Genomic DNA, 25274 nt, shown 5'->3' on the forward strand with positions numbered 1-25274 from the left:
ACAGAAAACAACACTGAGACTCGAGCTGAACTATCAGTGATGCTGCCATGAAAGATAAAAGATGCTACCGTATTGTAATCAACTCAACTTCTCAAATTCAACACACAAACAAAGAAAAACTAGAAAGTTTGAATTTAAAGGTTATTTTGTCACTGTTTTACAGGTCTGGTCCACTCCAGGTGACACTGGGCAGCATGTGGCTCCTGAACTAAAAAGCTTTTGACACTCCTGTATCAAAGGAACAACAATGTACATGTGAGTTTGAATTGTAAATAAGTTGGCATACAGTGCGCTCCACGGACGCCATGTGTCAGTTTCCAGTCGTCATATCCAGCCGCCCTCCGGCAGCCGCTCCGTGTTGGGAGCAGAGCTCTGCAGGGTGATCGAAGCGTCGCCGGCGTCCTTTTTAAAGCGGCGCTCCCCGGAGGATCTCCAGGTGCTGCCATAACACCCCACAAATGGTGTCAATCATAACGCCGTGTTGCTCTCAGGGTTCAACGGCGGCTGCCTGCGGTTACACGCAGGCATCCAGAGGCGCTCCCTGGAGAGAGGGAGCAATCCAAAAGAAGCAGCATGGGGCGGTGTTTGACCGGCCACTACAAGGTAAGGGGGTAACCTCTGCTGTGAGAAGGGCAGAGGAGACGAGAGGAGCGCCGGAGGTGATGATAAAGGGTGAATATCACACTGGGATTTCACATTAGAGGCTCTTTTTTTCTTCAAATGTCAAACTCAGTGCAACACCAATGCAAATTTTCCTGATATATGGACTAACATTTTTTTTTTTTAGTGATGGAGAAGGAACCCTGCACCCTGTTTTTAAAGAAACTAAAGCTCACTTGTACTGTAAATGACATTTAGACTGAGAAGAATCAGTGTGAGAGGGGGTTCGGCGTAAGGTGTGTCTAGAATGTCTGTAATGTAAATTTAATGGAGCTAACTGTAGTGTAGTTACAGCTAATGAGAGTCTCAAGGAAGACTCATCGAGCTTTCATGCTGCAATGCCGGGCCATCAATTAGGAATGAGGGCGGAGACTGGCCTTTCATGCTCGTAGCCGCTTTGAAGGAATTAGTCCGTTTGAACATTTACATCTCTGAGTGAGAGAGGGGAGCAGACAGGAGGGGAGCGGGCGGAGAGTCGTAGGTTGCCCCCCGCTGCTATCCGAGATGGAGTGTTCTCTGCTGAGGGCAGCTCCGTCTTTCAACTCGACTTACAGTCTCTGATAAGTGATCTACTGTAACTTTGTTACGCTCACTACACATTATCTGGAGTGTTAAGGAAGAGCCGCTCCGGTGAAGAAGGGCCTTCTTCAGTGGGAAATGGCTTCTTCGAAAAGAAATGATTTCAGGATTTAACAAAAGCCATATAAACCTGTAAAAAGTAAGCATTTGTTGAGTGGCATGACGACTGCTCGCTTCTGAAGCTCATGCGGTATGAACTGTATTGACGATCCGGCCCCTCAGGAGTGTGATGAGTCATATGGAGAGGAAACAAAATGACAGGAGACACACAGACAAACACGAGGGGGGGGCCAAGCAGCAGCGAACATTAATGAGGAAGAAAAGACGGCAAGAACGGAGAAAGAAGCCGCCGTCAAGACAGACGTGGCAACAAGACACAGCAGCAGTGACAGCTACACCTTCCAGCTGCTGTCTTTCATATGCTAATGCTGCTGTAACTGCCTGCCAATGAAAACACAAGAACACAATATGCGCGCTTGTGATTTTATTCCCAATGAAACAATGTGCCCGGCGCCCGCTGCCACATGGTATCGATAATAAGAGTCGCCTGGCAGGGATTTGAAACACGGGCCCAGTGCGCACACGGCTTTTACACACCAGTGTGAAAAGCTTTCATTTTCACTTTGTCGCTGCTCCATTAAAAGAGATGTTTCACAGTAATGTGGTAACATGTCGTATTGTGCAGGTCAAAGAAGGAGATTGTGTTTTTCACTATCAGTAAATTCTCAGAAAAGACTGATCTACTAACAATAGCCGTACAGGTTTCCTGAATGATAATAATATTATCTATATAATTTTTTCTCCAAAGACTCTGGCATTTTTCCAATAATTGTGAGATATTATGTTATTAAATTGGTGAATGTCATTTGTGAATATGTGTATGCGACCACAATATTTTAAAAAAAAATGTTGAAGGAACCTCATAGTGTACTGTATGTGAGATAAAGTTTCTTTATTATACTTTGTAACGATGAGTTCCTTTTCTTTGAGGATAAACTCTTTGGGTTTACACACCGATTTGGGATTGGATCGGTGTTGACTCAGGTTGAAGTTTCAAACCTTTATTTCGTTTCATTGCAAAAAAAATGCAATCTGATCCAATATTGCTTCAACGAAGCCATATTCCACTGACAATATCTTGGTCCACTCTTATTTTCTCTTTGTCCAGTTCATATTTCTCTCAGACTCTTTGGCTTCTGTCATTTTTGTCCTGCTGCTTAACTTAAAGAATGAAATGCTGACTCAGCTGTTTTCAAGACAGAAAAAAAGTGGTCCTCTTTAAAATCAAGAGGGCTTCATGACGACCCATGAATATTTGGTGACCCCTGATTGGGGTCCTTTTCAGGGTGTATCTTGCCACAGAGTGAGTTAAGATCGGCTACATAAACAAGTTTAACAAAGCAGATAAGGCTGATTGAAAGCTTTAATGATCAACTCATGTTGAAAAAACACAAGCATGAGACAGAATCCTCCATCAATCCTCTGTAACATCTAATCCGACTTCCTGACTTCCTGCTGAATATAATCAGAGACAAAGTGGAATCAAAGATTCAACTGTATATTGATGACTTATTGTAATAAATGATTACAGAAGCAGCGTTTCTCTCCTTTGGGAAAACGTTGTGAACAGACTCCAGCTTGTGATGCTCGAGCATCAACATGGCCGTCATGTCCGGCAGTTACAGAGCAGCATTATCATTCATTTGGAGTCGTGTTTGTTTCCTCCCCCAAGTTCGATGTTCACTCTGTGTTTGTGGTCTTAACCATTTCCAGGGGGAAATATCTGCCTCTTTAGCAGCTAAATGCCTCGCTGTGTTTACTAGCCACTTTTATCCATCTGCTATTGGTGCTTGGCTGCTAATGCAGAGTGAATTTTTACCACTCCTACAACTAACAGTTATTTACCTCATCTGTTAGTCGGTGCACTTCTCAAATATTGGATTTTTTTTTTGCTTGCTGTGTAATATTTCAGAAAAATGGTGGAAAATATCCATGTTCCTAAAAGCCTCAGATTCTGCTTTAAATGTTTCGTTGTATCCAGTTCACAACTAAAAATATACAGTTAATTATGATCATAATTGCTGACAATGTCAAACGTTTGTAAAGGTCAAACCAGTCCTTATAATGGCAATTTAATGCCAATAGTGGCTTTCTAATTTCCTGTTTCTCAAATGAATTGATCCATTGTTTCGGTAATAAAAATGTTTAAAAGCTATGAAAGCACCAAGTGTGAACTGATAAAGCACTCATTCATTCATTCATTCATTCATTCATTCATTCGCCCTCTGGAACTTGTAGAAAATCTTTCTGTACAGCGGATCCCGGCACTTCCAGGACTCCTCTGGACTGCAGAGGGTATGTGAATAATAATAATAAAAATAAAAAAGTCTGTATGATTTAAAAGATTGATTACCCAAACCTTAAAAAAAAGCTCGAGTAAATGTGAGTTATATAAGTTTCTTCAACACTACTATCTTCAGAGGGATTTCTCTGAACTTGAACACCCATAAAGCTGCTCAGCAGAGGAGTGAAACACAACTACAGTAACAAAGAAAAAATGCACCATAAAGACAGAAGTGAAGCTTCCACAGTTTGTTGGTTATGATGCTGTTCCGTGGTATAGTAAATCAAGCTCACAACTCACTATTTTTTTCCTTCTTTCTCCTGGTTTATTGTCTTATTCTACAAAAATTGTCTTGGTCCGGGGTTACTCGGCTGGAAAAATATTTCACAGGTGTTACATTACTGAGCGCGAGTGGAGAATCACTGCTGTAGAGCGCTGCAGGGGGCTGGAGTCTATCTAAACAACTGCTGGATGAAAGACGGGCTGCACACTTTGCAGGTGACTTGTCACCGAAGACAAATAATCACTCAGTTCAGAGAAACGAAAAAAGTTTCGCTCTGTGCTTGAGGAAATGACAGCTGAGGAATGGCTCATTGTTTAAGTTAATTGCTCTGGTGATTATGAGAAGTGTGACAAAACTCCTTGTGGAGTCCGGTATTATTTCCTTCCATTTCATCTGCTTTATGTGATCTGATTGAACGACATGTATGACAAATGAATGCAATTACACAACGCACAGCCGCTGCGCCATTGTGTGTGCATTATGTGTGTGCTTGCATGTATATGTGACACGCTTCTGTGAGCTGCCAAGCGATGTGTAAAGCTTCTCTCTGAGGAAGCCGGCTATCTATTCTGAGACAGAAAAGCACCGAGGTCTCTGACTGGCATGTGTTAAATCCCTCTTTGTCTCATTGGGAGGCCACCAAATTGTGTGTGTGTGCATGCATGCGTAAAATTGTGGTTAAGGATGTGCATATGTGTAAATGCCACAGATCCCAAGGGAATTAGACTGATTTTTTTTCTTTTTCTAAGGGCTTCCAAGCAGTCCTGGGATCTCACACACATGTTTTCATTTGTTATCTTGCAGTCCACATGGAGAGCTTCAGCGCGCCGCCAGCCAGCGGCGGAGGAGACAAATCCCACGGCAGGTTATCCAGGTTAACCCTGATCCAGATACCAGAGAGACAGGGGAGGACAGAGAATGTTTTGGAATATTGTGGAGGCACGAAAAACAGAAGCGCTGGGAAAAAGGAGACGGAGAACAGGAGGGAGATGAAGGTTCAAGGAGGAGGACAGGAAGCAGAGGAGAGCCGGGTAATCCCAACTCTTTGTCAGAGTAACAGATTATGTCACCGGCTGAGATGATATATGAGTGGCAGTGGGGCCTCCTCACACGCACACGTGCACAATCACACTCCCACTGTGGATCAATTACCCTGTCATCGGCGCGTGCGGCCATACATCATCGCCTCGATTACATCTCACACACACTCGCATGCTGACTCCAGTATATACTACACATACAGCAAGCGGAGGAGCTCAAACTGTACTTTGTTTCACTGTGTGTGTTTGTGTGTGTGTGTGTGTGTGTGTGTGTGTGTGTGTGTGTGTGTGTGTCTGTGTGTGTGTGTGTGTGTGTTTGTGTGTGTGTCTATGAAGTGTTTTATGACCAGGTTCTCAATTGCCTGACTTCTGTGGCCTTAATACCCATTACTGTCTGTCTGTTTCTCTGGCCACCAGAGGAGGAACTGTACACACACACACACACACACACACACCCACACACACACACACACACACACACACACACACCACACACACACACACACACACAGGAGCACTACCGAGTCAGAGGCGAAACTTCCTCAGGTGAACTGCGCTGGTCAGAGTGGCTGAGTTTCGGACAAAATCCTTCTGTGTGTGTGTGTGTGTGTGTGTGTGTGTGTGTGTGTGAGTTAACTTCTTTGGGCAGCTTGGCTTATTGTAGACACATGAACACACACACACACACACACACACACACACACACACACACACACACACACACACACACACACACACACAAACACAGAGGGAGAGAGACGGGTCCGCTTGGTGTGGACGGTATCGATCAACTGCTCCACTTCTGTTGGTGGAGTCTACTGGGAAAATAGTCGTGGCTCAGCTAAAGTGAGTTCAAGTTAATTTGAACTTCTGAGAGAGAGAGAGAGAGAGAGAGAGAGAGAGAGAGAGAGAGAGAGAGACTTCTTCAGATTTCTCAGATTTCTCCTATGAGGCTTTTCTGACACCTCCAGAATTGTGTGGCTGTGTAGATGTGTGTGTTTGGAGCTGGAGCACGCGCCCCTTTCTCTTTTGACAGTCACTCTAGAGAAGAAATGACCAATATCATATATCCAACAAGCCTTGACGCAGCCCATATGGCCTTCCCCACAGCACTCCACAGTATCATTTACGTTTATTGCACGCGCCTGCCCGGCCTGTCGTCTTGTGGTTTGGCCGCCAGGGGGCGCTGCTCCACTTCGCAGCCGACGGACCGGCGGCACTCTCCATCTTCCAGGCGGACAGGCAGGCGCGCACCGACAGTCTGCGTGACTCCCCGACCGCATCACAGCTCCGTCCCGCCACCGGGAGACTTTCTCTCCACTTCCTTCTCAGTGGATAAACGGCGGATTCTCGGTCTAAAAAGGCAAAAACCCTGGTCGGGCTGTTTCCGGTTGGGTGTCTCCCTGCCGCCGCGATGGCTTAATATAACTAAGTTTCTGTGCCAAAGAGGACCGCAACTTTCAAGGGACCTTTTTTTTTCTTGCTTTTATTTTTTTGAAATTCTTTTTCCTTTTTTAATTTTTACTCCCAGGAGGTTAATTCCCTCTCTTTGTGCTGGCCGGCCCCGGGAGGTGGATGGTTCTTCTATAACTTTTCCTGCTCCAGTCGAACCCGAGCGGCCGGTGCCAGAGCGCAGCCGCTTCGCCGTGCAGTGCGGACGGGGATGCGCGCCTCTCCTCCGGGTCGGAGAGCGGAGCGGCTATGAGGAGAGACGTTCACCTGCTGGGCTAACGGAACTGGACCACACCGCAACAACAGGTATGGATCACCTTGGTGGGCGTCATGCCTGCGCGCGGCCGCCCGGTGCATGTCACGCGCTCACTGCGCTTTTTGAGCGTGGAGGAAAAAAAGTGAATTCCCACTGTGGTGTGCATGGATACCAAATGTAGGAATGTCTGTCGCACAAATGAAAAAAAACATTTTAAGCACGAAACGAAACACATCTGTCATATTTCCTTTCTGAAAAGATTTTTTTTTGTAATAAAGGCTTGACATTTAATTTTAAAATGAATAATAATGATGATTAATAGAATATTGATGGCATCTATCCGCCTGCGCCTGGTAGGTACTGGAGTTTTGTGCCCACGGTGGGATTTAGAGAGCAAAGACAAATGATTGCGGTTGTTTCAGGTGTTGCACAGCCGATGGACCTTTCTCTCTCCCCTCTCCCTCACACACACACACACACACACACACACACTCACACACACACACGGGTCTGTGCGTAAAGCTATACATCTGGACAAACCTGCAGTTTCGTAGCAAGCTCACTTCTTGTTGATTGAGCTCGTGCAGAGATTTTGCAGATGTGCTAAACAACAAGTATATTGTTGCTTTTTTTCCTTCTTCTTCTCCTGACTGCTCGAACTGATGAGCAACATTCACACTTCTCCCCCCCCCCCCCCCCCCCCCCCCCCCTTGACGCACAAATGCCTCCTATTTCCAGGTAGATGCCCCTGGTTGAGGTGTGTTTTGTGTTTACCTTGTAACTGTATTTGAAGATGTTTTTCACATATGGATAGAAAGATGCGCGCTCAGGATCCAGTGGTGGGCGTCTTCTACGCAGCACCATTGATCTCCTGGTGGATATTAGAACTTTATGTTTAGAGTGGCAGCAGAAGAGAGTTGCTGAAGGTGTTGCAGTGGGAGCTTTGTTTTCATTCTGAGTACTATGAATGCATAATTATTACCTAACTTCTATTTCTGGCTTTTCAATGCCCTGGATCTGTTTGTAAAGCATTGTCTGGTTACAATCTGCTTCAATTCAGGCAAATATGGTCATCCTTCCTGCGCATGCATTTCAGACCTTTTCCATCTGCTTTCACAAGCCTCTGTGAGAAACACAGGGGCGTTGAGGCAGAGCGGTGGACTGAGGGAGCTTTGAAAATAAGGAGGAAGAGCACTGACAGAGAGACGTGACTGACAGGTGGAGGAAAAGGCAGACAGGGGCCCAGAAGATCTGCCAGGAAAATGGAATTGGAGCGTTCATCGATTGGTTGGTCTAAAAATCACCACGCCACTTTTGCCCAACAATATTTAAGAGGATTTCTGATATCCTGCGTTTGATCAGTGATGGGTTGAAGGTGAAACAATAAGCTGGAGCAGGAGATGACAGTGTTTAGATCTGTGCTGCAGGTATGTAAGGTGGATGTAAGTTACATAACTGCACACAGATCAAATCTTCTTCTGTGTTGTGGCGTTTGGGAAACATTTTGCAACTGCAGCTTTCCTCCCACCAGGGCTGCACACCGCCTCCAATTACTTCAATACAAATTGCCCCATTTGCTGAATCACATTATGCTCCACTTTTTTTTTTCAATGAGATGATTACAAAAAGAAAAAAAAAATCGCTGGATAGTTACAGAGTGTGGCCTTTGGAAAACAATGTTCATGTTGAGTAAGGATTAAGGCCTTTTGTTTTTTTGGAAAAGTGAGATTAACAGTTGGTTGGTGAGATTACATACAAGTTCTGGACACAATGTTGTCATTTTATGTGAATCCAATAGATGTCCAAATTCAGCAGTGACGTTAACGTGTCAAAATGAAGAAAGGAAAGCAGTGGACTATGAGAAGGTTTGACACTGAGGTTTTTTTTTTCCTGTTTGAGACTGGATGGATCTAAAAGGAGACATTATTTTCACGTGTTTTGAAATGTAACACACTTTACTCTACAATAATTTTTGTTATTGGTGAAGAAAAAGTACTTAGGCTGAAATATGTGAGCGATATCATAGTAGAACTTAGCTGACTGATAGACTTGGTGGTGTGGTCTGTGGTTATATAAGTTTAATTGCTCTTTATCTGCCCCTTGATATCATCAATGGACTTACTACATAGTGGACTCACTTCTATAGTACTTTTTTAATGCTTCAGTCGTCTCAGTGGCTTTGCTGTTTCAGTCACATCAGAGCATGCACGACATCCGTATGGATTGAACCGCTCGCCCTGGGATGAGGAGACGACCAGGTTCTAATTCCAGAGTCACAGCCACGCGCCTCTCGCTGCCTCCCTGCATCCCCACATTCCACATGGTTCATGTCATAAACACTACGGCCACTAGAGGGCAACGTTTACAACGTCCTGTCATCCAGTTTCTATAAATACTTTATTAGAGATTAGAGCTGTCTCTCACACACGTACAGAGACACACACACACACACTGCATTGATGAGAGAGAAGTTGCCATTGCATCCACAGAACACAGTTTTTTTTTTCCATGTTCTTCCACACAGGCAGAGCATTGAAAGTCTTTCCACAGAGACACTCTCCTCCTTGGCCCAATGACTCAACAGTGGATTTATTCCTGCAGAAATGAACATCCACTGATTTTTCACCTGTACACTGAACTGCTCAATGGAATGTTCACTTATTTTTAGATGTGGCGACAGGTTGATTCTGCAGAGGAGGTTTTGCTCAGAGATGGAAAGCAGAAAAACGATGATCTCATTGTGAGGATCTTCAAATCTGTGATGGTGTTTCATGTTTATTGGATGGAAAGATGAGGTTAAGCAAGCAAGATAGAAATGCAACAAAGAAAACTGGAATATTAGCAGAAACTTTTGGATAATAAAATGCCTTTCAAACCAACAGAATGAGAAATGGCTCACTTCAGATAGTTTGATCAATTTACAGATCAAATATTATGTTTTACCTGCAACAAGTCAACCTGTTCGTGCTCCAGACACATGATGCAGTGTGCCAGGATGTGGTGGGACTGTTCCGTTCTCCCTTAGACATTAAATGCATGCATTTTAAATGTGATTAAAGCACGTGAAACTATTGACTCTAAACCCACAGCTCACTCACAGTAACGAGAATCTACGATGAGGCCCTGCAATAGGCACATATGTAACATAAATTATCACCACACCAAAGATACCCGAAAAGAAAAGAATGAGGCTCAAACGTTGCACCGAATACTTTTTTATTCTCTTCTGAATTCAAAGCACGAAGTTGTGGCAACAGCATTTTTCTGGACTGAAACAGTCACATGACACACTCGGAAGCTGCCATCGCCTCCTCCTCCCTGACTCCTCACACATCCCACCCCGGTTAAACATGATCCTCTTGAATAAAAGCTGCAGGATGTAGTCAAGGTGGACCATTTTAGACCATTTCCCCTAAAGCAACATGACCAAAATCACACACAGAGGAGAAAGAAAAAAACAAGTCGAACAAATCCAGCTCACATGTTCCCACATCCCACTTCTTCATATCTCCAGAAGCACCTTTACCACACACACACACACACACACACACACACACACCCTTTCCCGTGTTTGGCTCACTTCTTTTATCCATCTTTTCTATCAATAACCCCCCTGGGCTGTGGGAATATTGTCAAAGCTCCTGCCCAGGGAGAAAGATGGAAAAAGAGAGAGACAACAGGAGAAGCCAGGAGGGATGAAATAAGAAGTATGTGTCCTATTATAGGACTTCCCTTTTCCATTTGCCACCTTCCAAGGCTGTGTGATGAGAAGAGGGAGAAGATAAAGAAAAAGTTTTGAGAGAGAGAGAGAGAGAGAGAGAGAGAGAGAGAGAGAGAGCTACAGGGATAAATAAAAATAAATAAAAAGCATGTGTCCTATAAAAGGGTGTTCTGTATTTCATTGGCCATCTCCAGTAGCTGTGTGTGGTGTGCCGAGGCCCAGGGGGGCCGAGTAGCCACTCTAAATGTGTGTAACCCACATAAAGAAATTGTTTCTGGGAGATCGGGCCCCGTAAATTCATTCCTAGCCGCCAGCCCTGTTCTTATCCCGCCTCCCAAAGGTGAGCTGTAACATCCAAACACATATATTTTTTAGATTCCCTCTCTCTCCTGCTGCACATGCACGATTGCACACACACAGACACACACACACACACTGTTTTCACCAAACATTCACACATCTTTCCTCGCCCACAGAAATATCTTTCACTTTATCTGCATGCAGTTTTTTTTTTTTTTTTTTTTGCTCTGGATGCACACAGTTTTTCTTTTACTTTTTTTTAAAGATACACATTTTTTTTTTTCTGAAAACACACATTGCTTCACTCCCAAATGGCCTGTGTTGGGACAGTAGCGGTGACAGGTACAACAGCATCAGTGCCTGCTGGGGAGCGGCGTGACGGAGAGCACGGCGGCGGGATGCCGCGCGCGCGGCTCCAGGATTACCTTAGCCTGAACAAACTCCATTACTGCCTCTATTACCCAGGTATACACAGCCTGGGAAAAAGCACTTTGCAGAAGCGGTGTTTACCCAGCACCTCTCGGCCCCACGCCGCCTCCCACCGCCAGAGAGCGAGGGCAGGTGAAGGCTGGAGGAAGAGCGCGGCGCTTCAAGGGGAGGAAGCAGGGAGACTGTTTCTCCACTGCTGTTTTGGTCTCGTCCAGCGTGGAAACAATTAGTCATGAAAATGACCGGTCCAATAATCGGGAAATTCATTATTTTGAGGTTTGATTAATAGAACGGAGATGAACGCCAGTTTAGGCGAGTTATCAGGATCAGTTAGCAGACAAAAATGTCTAATTAAAGGATTTGCATGGAAATTGATCCATGATTTTCTAATAAAATTGGTGTAGGGAGTAGATGGCTGCCACCACATTTATACACTAGCATGCAACACAATCAGTTAGCAGATATGAAAAACCTGCTTTGAGTCATTTGGTGCTATAAAATGCTTTTTTTTTTTTTTCCAGTTTACTGAAAATGAGAAATAGCAGATAATGGTCCTGAGGGTCAGCGATGGCCTTACTTCACCGACCAGAGTGTCTAATAAGAGCACCGCTGTGTGGTGTTTTCTGCGGCGGAGTACATGGTTTCGACGCCGGTGCCGCATTTACGAAACAATATAGAAGATAGAAGGTTAATAAGGGACAGAAGCGAGTGTGGGGATGTGTGTGACGGAAAGTGTGGCTGTTTATGTCCGAGGTGAGTGATGAACTGCCATGTATCTGAGCTGGAAACCATCCATCACCCTCATCAGTGACTCTGGGGTCCTGTCATTACATGTTTCCCTTCATTTACACTCTTAATAGCCATCTCTCTCCACCGGGCTCTGTGCTGTCTCACTCTTTCACTTCCTTTCTCTTGTTTTTTTTTTTTTTTCCAGGCTAAAGCAAACAACTCGCTTTTTAAAACCACTTGAGCACATCAGTGCATGGTTGTGGCTCAGCCTGTGACACTGAGACACGGAGGGCAGCGAGTTCAGACTGCAGAGCGTGCACACACACATGCACGCACGCACACACACACACACACACACACACACACACACACACACACACACACACACACACACACACACACACACACACAGAACACAAAAGATTATTATGTGCATTTCATCATGTATTGAGCTCTAATGTTAAGAACTTGGTTTATTCTGGGACCAGTTTGTATAGGTAGGCTAAAATATTTATTCATACATGCTTTAACCCTTTTTTTCCCAAATCCGTAGGACTGGTACAAAGACGATCAGATTACACACCGTTAAACTGTTTTTCTTTTTTTTTTTTTTTTTAAATAAAATGTAACAGTAACCATGAGAGCCATAAGCTGCTCTCGCTGTTTGTCTTTCAGTCGGACAAATAAGAAAACACAGGTGATATTAAATTCCAAACCAGCTCGGTGTCTCACAGTTTGAGAGATGAAAAACTGAAGGAGAACAGAGTTGATGTATAGATTCTGTGTCGCAGCTCAGATATCAAACCAGGAGGACAGAAACTGGCAGAGGACCGGCTGTGTTTTCCAACTACTATCAAAACTCTGCCGGGGACCTTTTCTGACTTTTTTAAAGTCACCTGAAACCAATAAAGTAGCTGAAATTCACTTTTCAGTTGCCACTTTCAGTCCCAACGACCTTCAGCTAATCTGTATATACGTATTGATGGATTTTGTGTATTGATGTATTTGCGATTTGGTGGGTCTTTCCAGGCTCGTTCTCCAGGCATGTTTTTTATGTTCCATCCACCAAGTCTGCCGGTGCTCCTGTTCTGCAACACTGATTGGTCTGATACCTCCCTATGAAACTGCCGCCTCCCAGGAGAACATGGACTGGGAGTTAAGCCTCTCTGGAGGTTGTCGTTGTTGCTGATGTTTATCTCTGTTCTCTCAAAAAAAGTTCCTCCTCGGGAACCGCTTTCAAAAAGTTCTGTTTTCAGCGGCTCCATCGTCATTTAAACCAACACCAAGGACAATACAAAAGATTTGCGTTTTTACTTGAAAACGGGGCTTTACGTCTGTTTTACAGGCATTCAAAACAGACAACCACGAACAAACATGTATGGAAATCACGTTGCAGATGCATTTTGCACGATCTGGTGCACTGTATTCATGAAGGTAACATTCCAATAACACGAGTTCTGGTGCATCTCTTTTGCATACGATGCTCGGTGCTTCCTAGATCAGCTTCTGTTTTGCAGCTGTATTTATTGAACCTATTCAGTCCCTTTATATTTCACTGGCACGCATGAAGTATATTGCCACTTGTATGGAGGGTCTAAGAACATCCAATCTGCCTCCAGTGATAGCACACCCCAGTTCAGAACAGAAGTAGCACAATTATTCTCTTGTTTGACTTTTTAATAATTCTGTTGAATGTGCTTTACACAACTAAGAAGCCTGTTTATTTCCCGTTGCCCAGTGATTTGGTGTGTATCTGGTCTGTGTTTTCCTTTGATTGCCGTGCACATTGACAGATAATTAGCAATTTCTCAGAAACAATAGGTAGCGGCGGATGGCTCAGTAGCGTTTTAGGTAAATTCACGGCCTGCAGGTGAACTATGGTTAAAATAAACGCATCCAACTCACCGTGACACGCTGCAACTTATTAAAGAAGCAATTTGATTTGTTGATTTCGCCGTGGCGATAGCTCCCGCTAATGAGTTTGCGGTGACAGGCCTCTCCACCAGTGTGTGGGCTGGGAGGTGGTGTTGCTTTCAGCAGCCATTATAAACGGACCGACGCGGAGACTGCAGCTTTGGCAGTGTCAGGGCTGACTCATTATGGCTGATGGCAAAGAGGAGACGTTCGCCAGGAGTCAGAGCTGAGGCTCGCTCGCAGCCCTCGGGCAGCTTTCTTCATCAACAATCACCTTGGTCATTAGGCCAGCAAATTAGGCCTCGCCTTGTGCGCTTGTGTTTGTTTGTGTGTGCTGTCTCCTCTCTCCTGAGGCGTGTTTGGCCGGCCCTGTGGTGACTGAGCGGGGAAAGTGAAGGTGGGCTGGAGGATGTCGTCCTCCAGGCTGTGACACAGAAGTCACAGGGACGCTTTCCGTCTCCGATGAAGTGAGCCGCTGCTGATAATGAGAACATTAAACTCACTCACTCATCTAATCTTTCTTTTAATAGTTTCAACTTTATTGTTTTTGCCTGTGTGCAGCTCTGGGCCGGTCCTCGTGGCTGCCTGCGTATATCTGTGTTTGTCCTTTTATCTTGTATTCTTTGATTATGTTCTTATAAGTGGAACCACAAGCGATTTTACAGCTGCCTCATTAGGTTGTCAGGCAGGCCCACAGCACATGCAATTACATCTAATTATGCAATTATGACTTCAGTATGCAGCTTTATATAGTGTGGACTGGTATGTTTGAGCTGGGATGCATACACAACAGTAATTAGCACAGTTTGTGGGTGGCTGTGGTCTGTGGGAGCAGCTCACTGATGGCAAGGATAAAGGAGATGAGTGAGAAAGAAGAACGCACAAACACACCCACTTTAATACTTTTATGTCCACTGATTAACCAGTGGATGGTGATTGTCGCCCTTGGCTTTTACACACCTATAATGTTATTTTGCGGCTCGCTGGGGGACTGTTGTGTTTGCGTTTACAATCCATCAAAGAGTTCAGCCAAGTTTATTCAGCGTATTAAGTTGCAGAAGGATTCTGCAGGAGGACAGGTTATAGGAGCAATCATGTAAAAGTGACAAAAGTAACAGTGTACTGCTGCAGAACAACAACCAAATGTCAAAATCTTTCCATCTTCTATACCAGAGATGTCAAACACATTTTAGTTCAGAGCCACATACAGCCCAATTTAATCCTATGTAGGTAGGTACAGTAAAATAGTGCCATTTTTGTAACACTGGCCTTATATTTGACATCGTTTTTCCATACTGATTTTTCTATCTTAGATGCTATGGGTTGCTAGAGAGTATCACACACGCTCACATTCACACCTGTGGATATTTTTGTAGCCGCTCATTAACCTTCATTACATTATTCTTAGATTGTTCAAGAAAACCCGCCCAGGCACAGGGAGAACATGCAAAGTCCACACAGAAACATCCCAAGTTTTGGATATTTTCTTGCAGTGACGAGAAAGTGGTCAACACGACACAGCAGTGAAATCTCTCTACATAGAAATCTCTGGTCATCATTTGAGTGGAAATAGCTTAAAAAGTCAGCTTGCCTGCAAAAGTTACTCCTTTTGGGACAAGTGTAGGTATTTGAGAAATGAGAACTGGAAATAGTTTAGTCGATTAACTTCATTTTAATTTGAGAACTGCTCATTTGCACATTTTAATGATTTTTTTTTTTTTTTTTTTTTTTTTTTTTTTTGGGAAAAGATTTTGCTCCGGATCTGCTCTCTTGTTCAGTATTTTTCTCTGTGAAACTTCTCAGTAAGAGACCAAGAACCCATTTGAAAGCAAAACTTTCATTGCTTCTTGATTGTCCGTTGACATGACAGTGGTGCTTGGAGCCACTGAAATTGCAACTTTTTGCAAAAAACAGTCCCAAGGTGGAAATTTTCAAAAACTTTTCAAGTTTGTCTCTATAGCAATGCTAGAAAACACAACTTTTCAGAACCACTGCTTCTGCTCATGCGCACTACGGCCGTAGTAAACATTTCTTCGGCATGTGCAGGTAAATGGACAGTATTTGCCTCCAGAGTGTCATGACTCACTTCATGTTCTCTTGAGATTTGGCCATTCTTGTTTACATGGCCATAGCTGCACTTTTCACATTTTTAATGTTCTACCTCCAACACTGACATGTTTCCACGACCTGTTGATCCTTAGATTTCTTCTTTTCCTTGGATTGGTTGTAAACCGATTCAGGGGTTGAGCTTCTCATTTAGTTTCATCAATTTAGATTCATGTATGTTGCAAAAATGTCTCATTTCTCACAATACTTGATTGATAAGTTGTATTTTAAGATGCCTCCCATACTGCAAATCGTGCACTGAAGCCTCATGGAAGTTTGGTAAAAGCGAACACGTTAAGAAGCTTGAGAGCGTGGGATTGCTTCTTCTAATCTGTTCACTTCAACCCCGCTGCACTGTTTGTGTTTTCCTACCAGACATGTTTCACCCCAGCACTTCAATAGATGAGATAAAAGACCCGTGTGGAAGAAGGGAATGGGCTGCAGGAGGTGGTGTGCTTCAGCGTGTCATGTTTCCCCACAGATCCTATTGAGGGAAGCAGGCAGGGCTGCTCGTCTCCCAATGTGTGCGTGAGACACGGCTGACAGTAACACAAGCAGCATCTGGCACCCCTTCCAGGGATCACATCCTTAAGACGGTTTCTTTTACTAATCCCCGACTAATATGAGTAATATTGTGACACTGCTATTAGCCGCAGCCAAGAGAGGAGTGTATCCACACACATGTGGGAAATAACACGTGACCTGTGCACAGGTGTCAAACATAAGGCCCGAGGGCCAAAAATCTCCCTGCAAAGAGGCTCCAATCCGGGTCGTAAAAATTTCACAGAGAAACGTTGATTTGTTTAAAAACAAAATTTCCCAGGAGAAACAGACAAAACACCACATGGAGACCCGAGCTGAGGTAGCGGTGCTGCTGCCCTGAAGATCTGGGCGAGTTTGTAAAAACATTCGAAGTGCAGAAGCATGGGAAAAGTTTTTTTTTTTTTTTTAATGACATTTCACTGTATTTTGCACGAAAAGGTTTCATTAAAATTAGCTTTATGCTGCAATTATAATAATCTTTCATTATAATTGTTCGGTTTGACAGCACTGCTTCAAACATCAGTCTGCATCAGTTCAATTCAGCAAAGCTGAGCAGAATGTGTTAATGTGATAATTTCATCTGAAACTAACAGATCTGAATTTTTCTGCAAACAAACAAACAAACAAAAAAAAAGCATTTGGTGGGTAGATATAAACGATGCTCTTCATTCTGCTGCCAGGAAGCACAGTTGTTCATTGCAGGAACTTGTTGCTTTGCAGGATTTAGTGATAGCCTCCAAGGCCGAGCAGACAGAGATATGTGTCAGCGCCAGCTGAGAACAAGACTTAATCAACAAATGCTGCGAGAAAGAGGAAAAAACAAGACTTCAAAAAGACTTTATCCATAGAAAAGGAACATCGTGATAATGTTAAAATAAGATGAAATTTCACTCACTCACTACTTGAAAATATTAAATCCTTATGTTATTAAGTGTTTTTTTTTTCTCCCCTCCCTAAGATTTTGGTCAAACTATGCCACACACACCCATCTGTCAGTGTGGAACACAACTTTCTTTCAGGTCGAGCCAGGATAAGAGTCGCGCTGTGTGGGAGAGACAGAGAGAGGCTCTGAATGCAGAACAAGAATTCTAATTTTAAAGCCATGAATTACCAAAAGACTGCTTTCAATTTGATTGAATCCAACTTTATTAGCATTCCGCTTGCCTTTATGTGATGAGGCTGAGCCGGCCTTGTGTCCTCTCCAGAGCTGCAGCTGTGGCAGCGAAGGGCACAAAGAGGGGCTTAATTTGTGATGCCGATGGCTTCAGGGCTCTCAGTCACAAGGAGTTACGTTGTCAATTATTTTTGTCAATATGTTTTCTGCACTTATGTTAAATTGAAATGCTCTGGATTCGATCCATCGACGGCGCCTTTCATTTTCGCCGGGGTTATTATTTCGAAGCTGCTCCAAAGGAAGAAGTAAAAGAAGATTACAGTTTTGTTTGAAGATAGCAAGGCTACAGAGATTGTCTTTGGTTCAGTCAGCCGAGTTTGGACTCCATGTGGAGTTTCCATGTTCTCCCTCGGCATATCTTAGTCTGACAGCTCATCTGCTTTCCTAAAAAACAAACATTTAATCTAATTTGGTGATTTTAAATTTGTCTGTAAATGCTTCTTAGTGTTTGTCCTGTGATAAATTGGCAAGTTGTTGACTATATAACCTGTTTTCGGACACTGCAATTTAACTTCGTTTTGCTTTTGTATGTTTTTTGTGTTTTTCTTTCAGAAAAAAATTCACCTTAACATGGTGATATTCTGAAGATAGTATCTGTTTACATGGAAATGGCAGAAAAAAAGATAAAAAAAAAAAACAGTTTTCATGTTGGGCCACTAGTGGGTGCTGTTGGTTGTTTTTGTAATGAATCCACACACACGCAGACAGAAAACATCGCAATGTAAACATTAACAATGGCGACTGCACCAACATTCGTGTGGAAGTGAGATTGGCAGGAGACTCAACTATAAAGCTGCCGTGCTCCGACCACTGTTGTCATGTAAACAAATTCGCAAAATGCAATGAAAATGAGTTTTCGTTTGAAAACGTTCTGTAAACAGGGCCTTGACTTGAGGGTGAAAACTCTCTCTTCAGATCTCTTTAACAATTTTTGAATGTGTGAAATCCCACAAAGGGCTTCAGCTACATTTTTCTTGTAGGAGAGCAAAATTCTAATGGCTGAGCTCCACTGATTGAATCTATTAAGTTCATGTTCAGACAATTTTATATATTATAACAACTCAAGTGCAGTGTAAGAAATTCCTGCAGCCCTGAGGTGCGGACACAGATCACAAAGAGCTCGGCTTTTCATGAAAGAAAGGAAAAGAAGATTGCGGCAGCGATTAAGTTCCTGAGTCAGAGTTGAGAGCATAAGTGTTTATTAGTGACACTTCATCATCATGGATGTGTAATGTAACACCCAGGCAGTACTTGTTATGTTCTGCATTCCTGCTAGATTGAATCTCACTCATCTGTCTTGACTTTCCATCAGTCGTGAGGTAACATTTCTCATTGTGCACCGCAGTGTCAGATTGGATCGAGCAAACGCTGATTAGATATACTGTTATGACCCACTGGTTAAAACGGCGTATTGATGCCGATGAAGCATCCCTGAACTGTTGCATATTTTTCCTGCTCCTCACTTTGCAGTTTTTCCTGATAGAAAGTGCAGCACAACATGTTTAGTTCATATTTCGACAACTCCCAAAAATAAGACAGAGTTTTTGTTTTCAGCAGCATATTTTACAATACACTATATTTCTAAGACTATATAAGACACATGTCACAAAATAGCAGTATGGGCCATCCGTAACCACTAGAAGTCTCTGTGAAACAACAGTCACACAAGCCTCCATCACTACCGTAATGAAACGACACCAAAAAAACAGCAGAATATAAAATAAAAACTAGAAAAACATGTGTAGTCAGTAAATGGAGAAGAGCAGATAATCTGTTACGACGATGAAGAAGAAAACAAAGAAGGCTAAAAGCACAATGGTCAGAGCTGTGAGGAACAACATTTCTGAACATACAATATAGAAAATATGGTATATCCTTAAACACACTGCTTCACACTCTAAGAATTCTAATTGTAAAAGCGTTATCACCCTCAAAAACAAATCTCGACTTTATGCCAGTCAGCAGTGGGTCTCTGGGAAGAGGGGACTTAAAAGCTCTGCTATGTAACAAAGGACTCAGCCTCTCAGAGCTTTGTAAGTAAGGCTCGACGTGTTAAAATCGATTCTAAAAGCATCAGGTAACCAGTGTGGTGACGAATCTAATGAGGCCCTGCGCAGACCCTGGGACCACGTGTTGGGAACCGCCGTCCCGTGTAATGAAACTGAGCTGCTTACAGTGAGGCACTGTCCGTGGTGCTGATCAAGCTGTTAGCTGCAGACTGTTCAGAGGTCGCTGGAACCCGTTCAGAGCGGAGGCACGAATTCATCAGATCGCAATCATGTCGCCTTCCTCTGCATGTGTCACTCCCGGAGTCTTACGGCCACCCACACCACGATGACGGTGCCGCCGCGCTCTGCGCGCCTGACGGAGGCAGGGGCGGCGCAGTTCAGCTGCCGCAAGCCCTGAAACTCTCCTTGACATAGCGTGATCTCTCCACCCGTACCCTTCCATCCCCAAGGTGTGTGAGGAAGAGGAGATAATGCAGTGAGGCACGGCGCTCTGAAAATCCATCTGACGAGGACTTGTTTGTTCGCGGGGAGAATGAATGGAGGGGAGTGCAATAGGTCACTGCAAAGGAAGAACAACTGCTGGCAACTAAAAAAAAAAAAAAGAGATTCCTGAAAGGAAGAACACGAACAAAAGATCAGAGATAGAGCTTTGGAAGAAGAGAGCATTCGTGCAGTTTAGATTACCTGCAGAATGCATGAGATTTGAAAAGGCTTTTGTTTGTATTTTGTTGGAAGTTCAGCCTCTTTCTGGTCTCGGCCTAATTCAATTTACGGATCCCGTTTAAATATTTAACATCTCCCTCCAACTTGGTCCCGCTCTGTATCCGTGTAAGCATGCAAGTACAAAGGAGCATATCTGTGCATATGCTGTAGGAGCATGCACGTGCAAACTCGCACCTCATTAATAGACGTGAGGCCTGATGGGACGGAGCTGTGTTATAATGCGTTCTGTCTCCAACCCTCCTTTTTCTTGTCTCCATCAAATTAACTTCAACTGAAATGGGAGTTGGGGACAGAGTTGATGTGGGCTATCCTGTGTGTTGTGTGTGTGTGTGTGTGTGTGTGTGTGTGTGTGTGTGTGTGTGTGTGTGTGCGTGTGAGACTGAGTGAGTGAGTGTGTATGCAGGGTAAGCCTAGGGGTAAGCTTTTAGAGGTCTGAGCAGAAGGGCGTGAGTGAGAAGGAGAAGACAGATTTGAGCAGTTATCTCTCCCTGCAGACCTCCTGTCCTGCCTGCCCACATTACAACACACACACACACAGGCACGCACACACACACACACACACACACACACACATCTGTAATCATGTTTAGCATGGCTCTCTCACACACTTACACAGTCCAGTCTGAAAGTACTCTCGCACTGGGCTTCAGCAGAATGCCTTTACGGAGCGATGCTGCCTGCATTTGTTGTGCAGCAACAGCAGAATCTCTTCACTGTACCTCATATTGCTCACCAGAAACAAGCCCTGAGCTGCAAGCAGACAGAACATTGCCTGGGATTGTGGGGTTGATACTATTTTTACAGCCGGTGTGATGAGGAATGAGCTGAAGGAAAGCTTGCCTCCTCCCCTCCTCCTTCCCGAGACACTTTAATTAGAAAGCTCGCTCTTCTCGTTCTCTCACCTGTCTCTTTGTTACAGAATACAATGCATGTTGTGGATAAATGGATGAGTAAAATGACTGAGGATCAACCTGCGCTCGCCGCGTTGTTTTTCTGTGCTCTGCAAAGAAGAGGTGATCTCAGGGAGAGTCGGTGACGGTGCATTCGTGCATATACATGCGGCGTCGCAGTCAACAGTACAAATCAATGCGGGGAATATAGTGGCAATTACTACAGCAGGCTGCAAGTGAACCTAGTGGAACAAACTAACTAATACATGAATAAATCAGCACAGTGAAATGGAGATGTGTCTGTGTGCACGTGTGTGTGTGTGTGTGTGTGTGTGTGTGTGTGTGTAGTCCGCAGATCGTCGACAGTCCTTTGCTTTCTGTGCCAGCCAATTAACGGAGTGTGTAAACCGAGCTCATTAAAGAAACACAGCATTGACCACACACACTTTCAGAAACACACTCTCACACTCACACTCTTCAGTATCAAGCCAGACTTTTAAAGATCATGTATAGAAGTGAAAACCCTCTCTCTCTCTCTCTCTCTCTCTCTCTCTCTTTTTTTACAACACAGTACAAAGTCTCTGTTATTGTCTGCTAGTTTGCGGTTGTGTGTACCTCCCCTTCCGTGTCTGTGTGTATTTGTCATTGTGAGTCTGTTTGGACAAGCTGTAAAAGATTGATTTAGAGTTGGTTGCTTTGAACCAACTGCCAAGTGCTGCCTCACTAACCCTCTGTGTTCAGAGAACAAAATCTTTCCAAGGTCCCCACCTACTAACCACTCCTCTGTCTCTTTCCGCCTGCCTTCCTCTCCCCACGACTTTCTGCCTTTTGGCTCCTTTTCTTGTCTTACGCTCATCTATTTTAATCTGGCGTCTCCATTTCTTTGACTGCACCTCCTGCTTTTCAAATGTTGGATGAGTGCAGCCCACACAAACACAAGGCTCTCCAATTGTTTGGCGGTGCAGTAATGCCTCCTCCTGAAGATGCAGTTTTGTTGGGAGCGCGAGTGAGCGCCTAGGCGCCAGCGCCTCGTCGTGCTCCCTCCTCAACAAACCGTGAACATGAAGCAGCCACTAGACTTAAGAGAAGATCTTTTCGCTCACTGTGCTTAATAACCGTGATTCATAGAGCAGCAGGGGTGATTAATCGTTACTCAAACGAGGTGGAGCGATCGGGCCTCGGCCAGATGATGTCTGATCTACGTCACCGAGCCGATGATTTCCACGGCGTCCCAACAGATGTAGCCCGTTTGATTAATTCATGCTCTCCGTTTGCTTGAGTGCGTACAGTGTTACTTTCTGAACCATCTGATGGGAAGAATCGAACAGTGCCTACAGCAAACACATGACTGAGTCTCTATGAAGGCTGAGTCATGGAGCGAGGGAACCTTTCCATTTTTAAGCAAGAGAGAGAGGAGCAGTCAGACATGTTCAAAGTTCAAGCTTCATGCAGTACAGTACTGATGGGAGTTATTGTGATATATCATCTGAGGTCTGTCCTCAAATTTCATGACATTGAGTGGATTTGAGGGAGTCGGGTGTCTCCAGATGGCCTCAGGGTTGTCTTCACCATCTCCACACCATCAGTCCTTTCTTTCTGCGTGCTGCAGTCATAAGTTTAGTCAAATGTGAGATAAGGTCATAACTATGACACATTTAGTAGTTTTGGAGAGTTTGAAAAGAGTCAAATTGTGACTGACAGATGACTGGATCAGGGCATCTTCAAAACCTCATCTCCTGTGGGGTATTTCTGGTCCGCTGTCTTCGGTAACTCCGGGTCATGAGCGGACGAAGCTCACAGATACACAGATGGAGCAGAAGTCCATCAGTGGTCCGATGGTCAGATGGATTTCTGTACGCAAGATGGCTTCAAAAGGCAAAATGAATGTGTAAAATGTTCATTTAGAATTTGATTTGGACAGAAAAGTGTCAAGAAACACAGTTTAATCCAAGTTTTGATGGCTGTCTGGAACTTTTACAGGTGTTCTTAATGTCGTGTCTGATTGGGTGTCTGTAACAGAAAGACTGAAGCACGTTCAGATGGAGGACTTATCGTTTCAACTTGGTTAGTTTCATTTATAACAGTGTGTACCTGGCCTATATTACAGGATTTCATATGTATTCATAAAAGCTCAGAAACCTTTTCAGTGCTGAGTGCAGGTTATTTATTTCTCACCGAAATTTTCAAAAGTCAGATTTTGTAAGCTTGAACTTTTCTTACTCTTCCTGCTGTGAAATCATAAAAGGTGTCTTTTTATGATTCAAGTGTCGTATCAAGGCTTAAAACTCTGCTGTTGTGTCGCCCCTATAGCACAAAGGCCAATAACGTGCTGAAAGGAAGATTCGGAGGATAGGGAGGCAAAGCTGCTGCTTCGACGTCTCACAAACACCGCTTGGTTTTTGCAATATAATAATTCAATACATCCGGTTACATGAGGGCAGTGGCTTTCTTCTTCGCCATCCTATACAACAAAGAAGTCTTCCAGAGCATCAAAACAGTTACTGCTCCATCCAATTCGGAGCCATGAAATGACCGTGCAGCGCAGTCAAACAACAAAGACGAGGGCGTCCGAGTCGAAACGCCAGGCCTCCATCCAGCAGATGTGGGATTTGACTACGAGCTACATGCTATATTGCTGTAGGGTAATCTAGAAATTGTGTCATTTTGGAAAAGCCTGACTGTGAGCTTGTAATCAAAGACCCAAGAGCAAATCCTCCCCTGAGGCAAACATTCATGTATTCACACACTGTTATGCAGCGGTATAGCCTGCGGGTCGCACATCGTAGATGCAAACTGTACTCGGCGAACGGCGGAGCTGATCAGCGGGAGAGCGGGAGAGGATGGATTCGTGGAGGCACATAAGCAAGTGCCGTTCATCTCCATCCATCCATCCATCCATCCATCATCCTCAGTGAGCTTCCCGTTGAACCCTGCGCCATGTGACAGTGGGAGCTGGCAGATTGCGGGGCTGTGGGTCTTGGTGTGACGCCAGTGGCGCCAGGTGGTCGGGATCTGTTGGAGATTAAACTGCTTGGTGACCGGCTCCCCGGCTCACCCTGGCCCCGGCAGACGTGGCGCCCATGGCTGGATGACCTATGTGGCAGGTGTCGGGTCCAAGCCCACCCTGCTCTCCGTTGCCTTCAGCCAGGCAGAGCTCTGGAGATGTGGAAGGTTGTTTAGAAATGGCGTGCAATGATTTACTCCCACCGTGATGTTGTGCCAACGTCCAACCTTTTCCGCTTCAGATCTGTTGCCTACGTTTCAGCAATTTACACATTTCTGTCATTGTTTCATTTCAACAAAATCTGAATCTATTGAAATGGAAAAGTGTTTTTCATTATCTTGAAATCTTGATTTTTCTGCGTCTTCTCTCCAGTAATTTCTTATTGTAGATATGAGACCTGAACCATCAAAGCTGAGAAAACGTTCTTTGTCGGTGTAAAAACTTCAGCACAGAGGTGGATAAGTACAAGTAGAGTAAATGTGAAAGAAGTGGACGACAACTCGACTCATTAAAAATGACTTTTTAGCGTATAGAATAAATAGGATGCCACAGCTTAACCTTTTTATGCCTGAATATAAAGCTTTTCTCCCTTTAAAGAAGATCAGTGAATGTCTTTTGAAAGAGTTATATTTACTGCCTGCACATTACACATAAAATCAAATATTCTTTTCAAATGTAAAATGTGTCTCCAGTGCAGAGCTTTGCATTAATGGCTTATTTGTCGCCTGGCGTGTTCATATGGCTGTTTACAGAGTGTATTTCAGCTTCAAGTGTTGCCTCAGACCAGTTTAAGACACAAGAGTTTAAGCAGGTGATGTATTTTGCTGTCTTTTCTGCAGACAAACACTTGGAATGAATCATCTGTCAAGCGGCCCAGAATCATCGCTGTCACAGACAATGACGAGCTCCCAAAGACAAAACGATAGACTGAAAAATGCAAACAGCTGCCAGAGAAAATAATTTCTGTTCCCTCCGATGGCCTGACAGGAGAGTCGCTGCCTGACTGATAGACAAGCTGTACAAACAGAGGGCTGTTTTTTGTCCATGGGGGTGCTCAGATTAACCTATTATATATATATTGCACCTATTTATCTATAAAAAGTGTCACAATTACCGTC

At 44.0% G+C, this 25274-nt stretch overlaps 1 protein-coding gene across 1 annotated transcript in view; it reads left to right on the forward strand.

The window, feature by feature from the left end:
• The first annotated feature begins 6446 nt into the window (after positions 1-6446).
• Positions 6447-25274, forward strand: part of LOC115408093 (chemokine-like protein TAFA-2) — an 86187-nt gene continuing 67359 nt past the window's right edge. Inside the window, exon 1 of the mRNA XM_030118690.1 lies at positions 6447-6664. The gene's annotated coding sequence lies outside the window, so the exon portion shown is untranslated. The remainder of the gene's footprint in view (positions 6665-25274) is intronic.

This window comes from Salarias fasciatus, chromosome 20, assembly GCF_902148845.1.
Source record: "Salarias fasciatus chromosome 20, fSalaFa1.1, whole genome shotgun sequence".
Lineage (NCBI taxonomy): Eukaryota > Metazoa > Chordata > Actinopteri > Blenniiformes > Blenniidae > Salarias > Salarias fasciatus.